The sequence below is a fragment of the Tenrec ecaudatus genome, chromosome 1, assembly GCF_050624435.1.
Source record: "Tenrec ecaudatus isolate mTenEca1 chromosome 1, mTenEca1.hap1, whole genome shotgun sequence".
Taxonomy (NCBI): Eukaryota; Metazoa; Chordata; class Mammalia; order Afrosoricida; family Tenrecidae; genus Tenrec; species Tenrec ecaudatus.
The window spans coordinates 118,279,249-118,291,937 of NC_134530.1; positions in this window are offsets into that span (position 1 = coordinate 118,279,249).

Here is a 12,689-nt window from a genome sequence, read left to right on the forward strand (position 1 = left end):
AGGAGAGAGATTGATATCAAGAAGTAATTAAGCCTCGATAAAACATCCCAGATGAGCCCAACTCAAGTCCATAAATCAGATACTAATCCCTAAGTCCCTCTTCAGACTCACAAAGTCACATGCAATAGTGCAGAACACAGGAACATCACTGGCCGGTGGGGACAAAGTCTTGTGGATCCAATGGTGGTGGATGCATCTCCAGGCATCGCACAGGTCTCCCTGTGGCGTGGACAGGAAGGTGAAGGCACAAAGAGAAAGGGGCCTGCCATTTATCTCAGTGGTACCTCCAAAGGAGGTCTTCAAACTGCGATCTAATTGACAGGCTAACTCTTCTCCACTCATATTTTCTTACAGGTGCCTTATTGGCACAAAAACATAACTATGACAGATACTTTTAAAGAAACCCCTAGATACAAATTTATTTTTGGTGTTTTTTGCCCATTTCTGGTGAGAAATTTTGAGTCACAGGCTCAAGGAATTTTAAAAACAAAGAAACTTTCCACTGTCGACCATACCTGGCATTTAGCGGGCATTCGCGTGATTTGAGAATTGATATGAAAATAGGATAAGTGAACTAAAATGCACTGTACATGGATGTATAGGGGCTAAACCCTTAGTAGATTATATAGTCAGGGTTTTAATAAAAAATATCCAACCCATTCAAAATGGGTAGTTGCGAATTAGAGTTAGCAGCAGTCTGGAGCCAGTACGACCTTGAGATCCAAGGGCACCAGAGAATGCAGATCAGTGGAGGAGAGAGCCATCCACAGAAGCTGTGACCTCTGAGAAGGTGACGCAGCCACAGAGCCAGGGAAATGAATGGGCCAACCTCCTCCCCCTCCCATCCTCTCCTATTAGGTAAACCTCACAGGAACCCACGGCACAAGAACACCTGTTGAAATGGCCGGTACAGATCTGCCTCCCAGGGCACAGAAAAGGATGGAGACTGGCGAAGAAGGGAATTTTCAAAATCCACTGGAGGGAAATGTTTTTGTCAGAGAGACCTTGGCGATCTTCTTGTTCCACAGTTTAAATTTATTATTATTATTTGCATCAGAAGGTTTCTTCTTTAAGTTTTCAAGTGAAGAATGAGTCAATTAGAAAGCCATGGTGACAATGTGATGGAATGGGTGTTTGGGACACACTTGTTTGGTGTCTTCTGACTCATCATGGCAAATCCTAGGCACTCCTGTTCTTTGTGGAATACAGTTTGAAAATCACTGGCAGTGGAGCGAAAGTGGGGTAGAAAGGGGGAACTGATTACACGGATCTACACATAACCTCCTCTAGTGGATGACAACAGAAAAGTGGGTGAAGGGAGACGTCGGACAGTGTAAGATATGACAAACTAATAATAATTTATAAATTATCAAGGGTTCATGAGGGAGGGAAGAGCAGGAAGGGAGGGGGAAAATGAGGAGCTGCTACGGAGGGCTCAAAAGAAAGCACATGCTTTGACGATGGCAACACATGTACACATGTGCTTGACACAAGCAATGTATGTATGGATCGTGATAAGCATTGTATGAGCCCCAATAAAATGATTTTAAATAAAAATCACTGACAGTTTCATCGGTTCTTGTGTCTGAGGAAATGGAGATGGTAAAAACTGAATAGGTGAAAGAGCTACAAGAGAAAGGCCTGGGGGGCAGCCAGCCATTGGACACCCCTGGGGTCACCAGGAGGCCATCCCTTTGGCAGCCAGCACTGGTTCCCATCTTCAGCCGCCTCATCAGTAACATGGAAATGAGAATGTCTAGCTTGGGAGGTCGGGGTGCTGTTGGGAGGATAAGCGAGCTAAATGCTTATAGAGGTGCTTAGAATAGCGCCTGGCACTGAATCTCATTGATAACTGGTCATTGTCACCAGTAGTGGCTTCCCCAAGGGGCTCTGAAGTCACACACTAGTCTCAATGACTATTTTGAGACATTTCCAAGACCAGGATGTGACCAGCCATGAGGGAGAGAGAGGAATTTTACAATGGGCTTCTGTTAGTTTTGTGTTCCAAGCATCCATTCACTGCCTGTTCTTCTGGTAACCGAAGCCTGATTTCAAGACCCTCTGCCTCATTCTCAGTGAGCGTGGATTGGATCCGGTCTGCTCCAACCTCTGCACCAGGGCTCTGGTGTTTGTAGGTCCTAAGCCAATCGGTGTCAACCCAATTCCTCAAGCTGTCAGAAACAGATCCAAGAGAGGTACCTCCCCCAAGTTGTCAATGTATTAAAAATCCTAGAAACTTTTCAAGAGTTATTGTGAAAGAAGTGCTATCTTCAAGTGGCATGTTTAGCAGGAGAGAACGATACGAGCAAGTTGTTGCTGGAAACTCTAGTGGAACTTCCGTTTTTGGAAGCAAAAAACAAAGCAAAATAAAACAAAGCCAGGAAATGGAGATAAAGTTCTGATGACATCATCTGAGTCCCTCAATCACGGGTTGGTAATCTTTTTTTTTTTCTTTTCTGGAAAGGCTGAGGTAGTAATATTTTAGGTTTTAGCGTCCTAAGATCTCTCTTGGGCCTTGGTGGTATATTAGGTTACCTGTTGGGCTGCAAGCCACACGGTTAGCAGTTCAAACCCACCAGGCACTCTGCAGAAGAAATAGGAGGTCTTCTTTGATAAAGATTTACAGTCTGGCAAACCCAAAGGGAGCAGTCACACTGTCTTTAGGGCAATGGGTTTTTAAATCTCTCTTGCAACTAACTACTCGATTCTGCCCTTATAGCTCAAAAGCTACCATAGATTATACATAAAACTGGATGTGCCATTGTAACAACAACATTGTAGTTTACAAAAATAAGCAGTTGGTTAGTTTGTCATCTTGTCCTGGATCATGCCTAAAGCCAAACAAGTGTTGGACTTTTCAGTTAGTTTCTCTAGTCAATTTCTTTTTTCCTAGGCTAACTGAATTAAACTTATATTAGTATGATGGAAAGAGTACATTTGATTAAAAAAAAAAAAAAGCCCTCACTGCCATTGAGTTCATACTGACTCATATAGCCTCGGTGTAGTATGTTCCAGACCACCAAATGGTAGCGAAAGGACTGCTGTTATTGTCATCGAGTAGAAATTTTAGGGGAGAAAACACCCTTTATTTCCAAGTCCAACCTTCAATTACTCAATGTCTGGGATCCCGTGTCGTTGTTACCGAAGTTGTATTTTACTTGAAGTTTATCTCCTTCTTGCCCTAGAGAAATAAGCGCCCTTGTGAGGCTTGGCCTTAGGACTGGCGGTCCAGGAAGGAGACCAAAGCATGCCCTTGAATTATTGTAAGAGATCGAAGTAAATCATTCCAGAGGTTGCTATCCCCAAAATTTGAAAACCTTGTGGATCAGCAATTATTTGGGCCACATTAAAAATGGAACTTGGCCCCCAGTGGGACCCTGGAGACTACCACCCTTAGACAGCCTTCACAGCTGAGACTCACTCACCATGGCCGTTGCCTTTTGGCCAAGCACTAGACAGGCCTACCAAATGAACAGCCACACCGCTGCGCAAAAATCCATATGATACTAAAAGGCAGCACTTTCTCCCAAGAGGCCGGATACTGGGCTTAGCCCCATGACTGAAACTGTAGACACAGGTCAGAAAGAAAAAAGGGGCAGAAAGGAAGGAGATGGAACCAGGGAGAATGTGTGTGTGTGTGTGTGGGAGGGGTGCTGGTCCACTGAGGGGTTACATCTAATGTCATTGACATGAAATGTATATAAATTGGTGGATGGGAAAATCGTTTGCACTGTGGCCTTGGCATAAGCCATAGGAAGTGTTGGAAAAGGGAAAGTGTGTGTGAGTGTGCCGTGTGCCGGGGAAGGATGGGCTCTAAGAACAGACTCAAGCATTCCTGTCCAGGGAATTCATTGCCCTTCTTCGCAAGCGATGTTGCTTCTGGAGCATCGCCTTTTGCTTATGGAGGGCCAGTGCTGCCTGCGCTATCATTTCTAATTCATTGTAGCTACTGAGATTTCCTTTGAATTCAAGTGACTTATTTGAGAGCTAAACATGACTGTCCTGATCCTCAAAACACAAGAGGAACCCCTGCTGCACGGACTGTATGTAAGTGCCTCCTTAAGGCGTTGGGAGTAGCAAAGGCCTCAATAGGCAACAGTGGCTTTATGTAAATATTGAAGGAATAGCACCTCAGTGGAATATCACCCCGTGCTAAATTGTATATAACAAACGGCATGCGATTTCTAAGACTGGATCCCTGGGTGTGCAAATGATTAATGTGCTAACTGAAAGGTTCGAGGTTCGAGTGTAGCCAGAAGCATTTTAGAAGAAAGGTCTAGTGACCTACTTCTACAAAATCCATCACAGAAAACCGTGGGCGGACACAGCTCTGCTCTGACACACCTGGGCCAGAATAGACTGGTTGGTTAAAGCACCTGGGCGCTTGAAGATGGAGAGTAATACGGACTGAAGTGTTTGAGCGAGGCCCTGTGGAAGGAAGATGAGCGAGGATACTCTAGGTGTGTGTGTGGGGGGGGGGGGGGGAAGACCTAGCACTGTGAATGAGCCAATTCATTTAGTTTAACAAATATTTATGAAACACCACCTTTAGGCCAGATATTGGGTTTAGCCCTATGAATACAATGGTGATAAAACAGGGCCCCTGGCCTTGTGGCACTTACAGTCTAGTGATGGAGGTAGAGAACATGAGTGTGAATAGACAGGCATTGTTGGAATAAACCGTCGAAGTAAAATGGGAGATAGACAAGTCGGGAGAGATGCAGGAACATGGGAATCGGGGCACTGCTTTGAGGGGGGATGTGGTGAAGACGCGTGATACTGTAATCTGTGTCATGAAGCAGCCTTACAGCGGGACCTGGAGGCTCGTGTGAGGTTGGGAGAATGACGGCAAAGGCTGAAACCCAGCCTTGTGCTTCCTCATTTGCTTTGCCTGACACCCGAAAACGTGCATCTTCTCTGATTTCCAGCTACTGGCAGGGCTGTTTGACATGTTCGTTGTGCACTGCCCAGGCCTTCGGCACTCGGCTTCCTCCCGACAGGAACGGCTGCCCAGTCTTTTCTGCACTGCAGCCTTTCTGGTCACAGCCGAGCTCTTGATCATGGCACCGCCAGGCTCCCTGTTTGCTGAGTTTACCGCCAGCCAAACGGGGGGAGGGGAGGGGGTACAGCGGTCCTTAAGCTGAATTGATGGGGTCTTCTTGAGCTGGGTGAGAAGCACTGGGGTCTTTTCAGCCTCTGCCCCAGGAGTAATTGCTCTCTGTCTACATAGCAACGTCAACACAGAGGAAGACCATTGTGTGAAGTGGAGCACCATTTCAAGCATGGCTCAAAAGCAAAACCTCAACACCTCTCCCTATTGTTGTTAAAATGTATGCTGTCCGGAGGTGGGGAGGGAAGGGGAGCACCTTTGTGCACAGCATTTTCATTTGGATTCTTCTTTGAAACAAATTTTCTCATAGAAAAGTCAACTTCAGTATGAAAGAATGTTAAACAAATGCACATTTGTGTTGCGAAATTGCATTGAGTCGTGATTAAATCCAGGGCAGGCATACCATGGAACATCAGACTTTCTGGTAGAACGCGGTGAGATATTCCCTTTGGGTGAGTTATTGCATCGCCTGTGAGTTGTGCCCACATGTCGGATGTCGCCATGCACCTGAACTCTGTGCAGGCAGCCTGGGCAGGAGGGAACCGCAGGACGCATGGAGGTGGCTTGTGGATGGAAAGGGTGCCAGCCCCCCATCGCTAATCATGGGTTCAGTAAGCACAGTGTGCGGTTGAGATATATAAATATATATATATATAATATATAAATATTATATTAAAGTCATAGAGCGCATGAGAGATAGAAGAGAGAGTCAAATAATGGAGTGAGACACATTTCATGTTAGCATACTTACCTCCTGGATGGCCATGATCTTACCAGCCAGGTGGCGCATAACGTGGGCTGAGGCAAGGTGGGGCAGGGACCCGGAAGGATGCTTAAGGACCCCGTTTATTGCTAACCAAGGGTTATATCTACTTTGGGGCATGATTACAGGTAACCACACATCACAGGAAGGAGATGTACAATGGGCATAGGCGTAACAGGAAGGGGGTGAGCTAGGGCTGTACACATGATAGGAAGGGGAGGACATTTAGAGGTTTACATGTCACAAGAAGGGCAGACCCTAGATTCATGATGGTGGCCTAACCTTGGCCACCCTTGGGTGGACTTGACCTCTCTGGGGTCTACTACAAGGAAACAGTCAACTACTATCCTTATCAGAAAGGAGTGGGTCCTACTTGTTGTGGGATAAACAATGGTGACCCTTAGGGAGAATCACCCCTGATCTACTTCTGATGACCTCCAAGTGTATAGTCATTCGCAAGCAGCTAAGTTTGGCATATACTTGGGGGAGACAACTTGGGAGAAATCCTTCTGTTTCCCACAGTGGTGTTCCTAAATTTGAGAAGTTGAGGAGGGCCCCTAGGAAAGACATTACAATTCAAATGTGTCGCAACCACTTAGTAATATGCATCTTGCAAACATTATGAATGAGTCTTGCAAACAAATATGAATGAGTCTCTAGAGAACCCTGCTTTACAGATCAAAATTAAATCAGGTTGCAATCCAGTCCAAAAAACTGAGCAAAGGCGTTGACTATACGTTTCACCAAAGAAGAGCTACAGGTGAACACCGAGCACACGAACGCCATCAGCCGTTAGGAGAGGCCAATCAAACCATTATGAGATACCACTTTGCCCCTAACATCACAAATGATAGAAAACAGCGAATCTTGGCAGAAATTTAGAGAAACTAGAGTCTGAGGTGTGGGAAACTAACACTGAGGAAAATATGACGAGGACTTCATTCCATAACTTATGACAGAGGGAATCTAGAAAGCTAGTATTCCACGGTAGGAAAGCCACCGCTTTGGTAAGTTAGAGATAAAGTCCAAGTGCATTATCCTGCGTTAAATATATTCCCACAGATTCTCCCCTAACAGCTATGCTGCCTTAATGTGAGCACAGGGTGGGTTCTGTCTCCCTGTGGAAGCAGGCGTTTTGTTATCTCCTTCCTCCGGGGCACCCATCCCGCCTTCTCCCAATGCGGTAATAGGTCTCCTCACTGTGAGCTCACGGACTTTACTGTGGCTACCACCCACGTGTGACATAGGTTACTACTGAATATGCATGGCTTATGGCTACCTAAGAAAGCCCCCAAACAGTAAAGATGCTCCTCCTCCTCCCTCTCTTTGCACGGAGCTGGCTGCTAAGATCCTGGCCATCCCGGAGGTGAGCATGCTACCGTGAAATGTGCCTGACTCCTTTATTTTACTCTCTCTCCTATCTTCTATGACTTTACTATGATCTTTATGTAATATAACCGTACAATTGCACCTATGGACCCCCCTAGATTGTTAGAGGCTGGATTACTCTAACACTTAGGCCTTGCTTTAGGAAGATAAAATGGTACAGTCATTGCGGAAGCAGTTGTGGTTAAACATGGAACTGAACGGTAGAAAGATTAGGGATAATGGGGGTTGTCTCCGCCAAATGCCTACGCTAAATGAAAATAATGTGTCCTCGCCACAATAAAGGGGTTGCAAAGAAATCAGGCACACATTAGACACCTTTGGGGGAAATCCAAACCAGAACATGAAAAGACCCAGGTCACCTAGGCCCAACTGGAGATCAATCTGGGCATACACACACTAGGCGCCAGAGACTTACTAACTTCACATACATGTGCCTGAACTTAGCCATTAAGATTAGCCGATGTTCTTGTGATAGATAGGTTTATTGTGTCAACCTGGTTAATGAACACCTGTGGGATTAATTGAAGGGCAGAGAGATAAATGGCTCAGCGAGCCTCACTTTTCTTGTCTCTTGCTCTTTGATGATCAAACCAGTGTGCGGCTACCCTAGCTGGTTCTCTGCCCCAACTTGTGAGCTACCCTACCTGTCGGACAGCCAACCCATGGACTGTGTTGCTATAGTTCGAGATTCCTTAAAACCTGCTTCACCATGCTATTGGAGTATTCATCGCTTGTGCTGGGGACTGTCCGACTCTGTCATCTGGCTGACTGTTGGTGACCTGCCTTGCTGTTTGCTGCCTGTGGCCGGATTGCCTGAATTGGTCTACAGAGGACTCAGCTGTCTGCTTCCTTGACTTGCACCTGGTAGCCCTCAAGACTTGAAGGACTGCCAGTGGATTAGCTATCTCACGGATGTGAGTTGCACTGAGCCATTTGTACTGCTCTATAGACGAATTAGCTGTTTCTTTCTTATGTTGTATATTATCTATCTATATGAATATGTATAAAATCATAAGTGTCCTGGTTTTGTTTCTCTAGAGAATCCTGTCTAACATGCCCCCCCCATGCACACACGCACCCCCGGCCAGTGAAGATCGGAGGGATAAATGGCAGACTGAGGCCACACAGCTTCCTCTGTCAGGTGCTCTCGTGCAGGTTGGAGCGTAGGATCGCTCCTGTGTGCTCTAGCAGCGCACTGGCCCTCCAGGACCGCACTTTCTCTATCCCGAGCTTTTCTTTCTTTTTCGGTTCAGGCACTCTTTTGCTTCTGTGGACTCCTCTTAACGGCCATTTTCCATGTGTGGTTTTTCCAAACTCTCTTGAAGTAACCATCTTCAGTCGTGGACTCTCGCACGGTCCTGTGTGGTCTAGCATGTTTTCCAGAGATGGCATGAACTTTCTGAGACTGCAATACCTGAAACTTCCCTTTGCCTCATAAAAATTACTTGGATTTGCAAAAGTGCTTCTACTGCTTGAATTCTTCCATCACGGAGAAGCAAGAACCGAGGTAAACCATCCCAGAAACCTAATAGAACTATCCAACAATTCCACTCGTAGGTAGATATCCCAAAGACCTAAAAGTAGTGATGCAGGCAGACACATGTAGACCAGTGCTCACTGTGGCATTAGCAGTCGCCCCAGAGTAGGAACAACCTAAATGTCCACCAGCAGGTGGATGCATCATTAAAATGTGGTGTGTGTGTATATATATCTATATCTATAAATATAATGTGGTATATATATGTGTATAATGTGGTATGTGTATGTGTATATACATATATGTATATACACACACACATACTCAGCCATATAGAAAACTGAAGTCTGGATACATGCTTCGGCATGGATGAACCATGAAACAGTGTGCTAACTCAATCATGAGAGAATAGATATTATCTGATCGCACTCATTTGAAGTATCTAGAATAGGTGCTTGTATGGAGACCTCAGTTATTAGTGGTGCCAGGGACAGAAAGGAGGGGAAGAGGAGTCAAGGTTCAGAAAGGATTTGGTGATGAATGTGGGTTGTGGTTGCACAACATGAACCACGCAGTTGATCCCACTGAATGGCACATGTGAAAAATAAATGAGCAAATATGAGCTATGTTCTATATTTTATATATACACGCATGTGTATATAGCTGTATATATGTCTCAAAAGGAGTTCTGGTGATGTCGTGGGCTATGAGTTAGGCTGCTAACCATAAGGTAAGCCGTTTTAAAGATGAGACTTTCTACTCAGTGAAGGCTTCCATCTCAGAAACTCACAGGGGAAGCTCTACTCTGTCCGTAAAGGGGTGCTAAGAGTTCGAGTCAGCTGGACAGCAGAGTGAGTGAGCGAGCGAGTGAGCGAGCGAGTGATACTTCAAAAAGTTCCTGGAAAAGATAATGGGCTGTTTCCATGACATAGAGATCGAGTTAGAAATTGATATGTGTGTGTGTGTGTGTGTGTGTTGTACAACAATCAAAAGGTGAAAGTAGATAGAGTCTGGTCATTTACCAAGGCTTCTGAACTCAAAGCCAAGCACTATTACTTTCTTAAGCACAGGTTGAGTAATGCACAAATAGCCCATAAATAGGTCCTGTCTCAAGGGCGTGGGATCCCTGATGATGTAGTTAGTTACCTGTTGGGCTGATAACTGGAACGTCAGCAGTTTGAAACCCACAGCCAGCTCCGTGGGAGAAAGACTAGGCTTTCTTCTACTCCTGTAAAACTTAGAGTCTCAGAAATCCACAGGGGCAGTTCTCATCTGTCCTGTAGGGTCACTATGAGGCAGAATTGACTCGATGGCAGTGAGGATTTCTCGGTACTAAGAGTCGTAAATAAAAAGGCCGAGGTTCTGAGCGTGTCTTGGTAACTAACCAGCTGTAAAGCCTAGTCCGTGAATGGTTTTCGTGTGTGTCCAGGACAGTGTTCAAAAGCTGTCAACGGTGGGTGCCTTTACGTGGGGAGTACATTTTTTCTTTGCCAGCGATCTCACCACGCTCTGCTGATTATATCTGACCTCTGTGTCACCTGCCTGGCCTCCAAATGAACAAATGGCCCCTGTTGGCATTTAGTTTCTGATACTTGACAGGGGAAGGAAGGACAAGGGGGCCATGCTTGTTGGTAGGCAGAGGAAGAGTAGCAAATGGAGGAAGATCGAAGAGAACTAAGAAAGAGTGGTGTGCTGGAAGCGTTTCAAGGAGGTGAACGTGATACAGAACATCCAAATAAAAATGAGAACCAGAGATCAGGGTTCAGGGGATCATTGGCAGCGAAGAAAATGTTCAGTGGTAGAGTTAGGACAGAAATCAATTTATAATGGTGTTGGCAATGCTAGGAATTGAAAGGGGACTACAGCTAGTGTAGGGTTGACAGTAAAATTATGATTCATAAATGGACTCCAACCTTCCCAGTGATATATGGTAATCATCACCAAGCATATGTTTCTGGAAAGAAAATAAACTTCCCGTGATGAATCGTAGCTACGTTGTCATACTCAATCTGAGGCTGAGGGAAGGACTTTAACCAAGGTCATTGGGGAATATGAAAGAGATGCCAAGTAGAAAACAGGTTTAATTTCTTGGCACAAGGAAGCCTGAGGTCTTCAAAAAACCACTAATGCATTTTACATGATTGCTTAATTTCAGGAAATCCTGACTCACTGCCCCTATAGGGTAAGAAGCAAAAGGCTGGTCTCAATTTACAACCTTACAAACCTGTTTTGAGTACAGCAGAGATCATTCCTGGCAGAAATATGTCTGTTCAGTGCCTATTTTAATTTGAAAATGCTTTGGTATGTGTATGTTTTATTTTCTTTGAGAAAAAACAGACTTCCTTTTGGATGTTCTGTAAATAGTTAAGACTGAATGGGCAAAGTAATGGCTTGGCTTTTGAATGGTGTACTACCATCAACTCTGTGCAATCATCGTTTTAGTGAATGGCCCAGGTAAAGCTTGGATGAAGCTAAATGACAAGAGAGTCAGAACTAGTTTGCTAGGCGAGGTACCAGAGTTGGTAAGGCAGGCAACACAGTGCTACCAATAGTGCTGTTGAGACTGTATCGTATTTTTTTTTCTGTATCATATTTTAACGCTCTGGTTGTACTCTAAACCTTTCCTTCACTTCTACGTCTTCTCCACTGACACCTCCCTCGCAGTCTGTAAACATGCTCAGGTTTCTCTCTGGCTGCAAAAGTCCTCCGTTGACTCAAATACCATTTTGTTCCCATCCCTTCCCCCACCCCCGCTTCAGCTTATTAAAATTCCAGTTGTCTCTGATTCCCACCTAAGTCTGTTCAGTTCGCACCTTCTTGGAGTCTGGCTTTTGGCACTGACCACTACAGAACTTTAATGGGCTTCTATTTAAAATTCCATCATTTTCTAGACCTTTCTTCTACAGACCAGGATCAATCAATGCCCGTGACTCTGGGATCCTGTCATGGGCCTCTGCATAGCTTTCTTATGTCCCCTTTCTTTTTCAATGGCTTCTTTCTAGTTTCGTTCATGACATTGACATTACTTTTCTCTGTCTTTCTTGTTTCGTTGAGTGCTTGATTGAATTTGCACAAACTAAATGCCTGGACGATGAATTCCGTGTAACTGTGTGCTAATAACTCTCAAACCTCGACGTCCCTCTCCTGTCTCGCTTCTGAGCTTCAAACACATGCAGCAGCTTGCATTTGAACACCTCCCCTTGGAAACCTCACCGACAGCTTAATCTCAAATCTACTTCAGACCCATTTTCTAGGTTCTCTTGAAAAAGTAGAATATTTAGCAAGAGGGACCATACTCCCGCACGGCAAAGATCAGGAGAATAGAGTAGCAGCATCTATCTTGTTTACGTGGGCACAGACTCTAAATCCATCACTAGACTCGGTCTTTCTGAAAACCTCTGCACGATGGCTTACCAGACTGGCTCCTATAAACCAAATCCAGCCAAGCCCACCGCTGTCTACTTGATTCTGACTCACAGCAAACCTAGAGGACAGGGTCGACCTGCTCCTTAGGATTTCTGAGGCTGCAAACCTTTACAAGAACAGACAGCATCATATTGCTCCCACCGCTGGTCCTTGAACCACTGACTTTGTAGTTACTAGCCCACTACTTAGGCCACCACACCACCGGGGTAGGCATGTTTATTTGGGACTCGCAATATATTTTCATCTCGATCTTTTCCTTTCAGCTTTTACTAATGCCCTCCCTTCCCTGATCTCCTGAAGCCCGACTCATTGCTAACGTGGGCTACTGCAATAACCTCCAAGCTGGTCTTGCCTCTAGGAATTAAAAATCTCCGGAAAAGACCTCTCAAAATACTAGATATTTGCCAAGTATTGCTACTAGGGTTCTAGTTCACATATGCACAGGTCTATTCCAAACAAGACCTGTTGAACCTGTCTTTGCAATCCGGGTATGGGCTGCAGACAAGCTCTCAAAGTAATACACC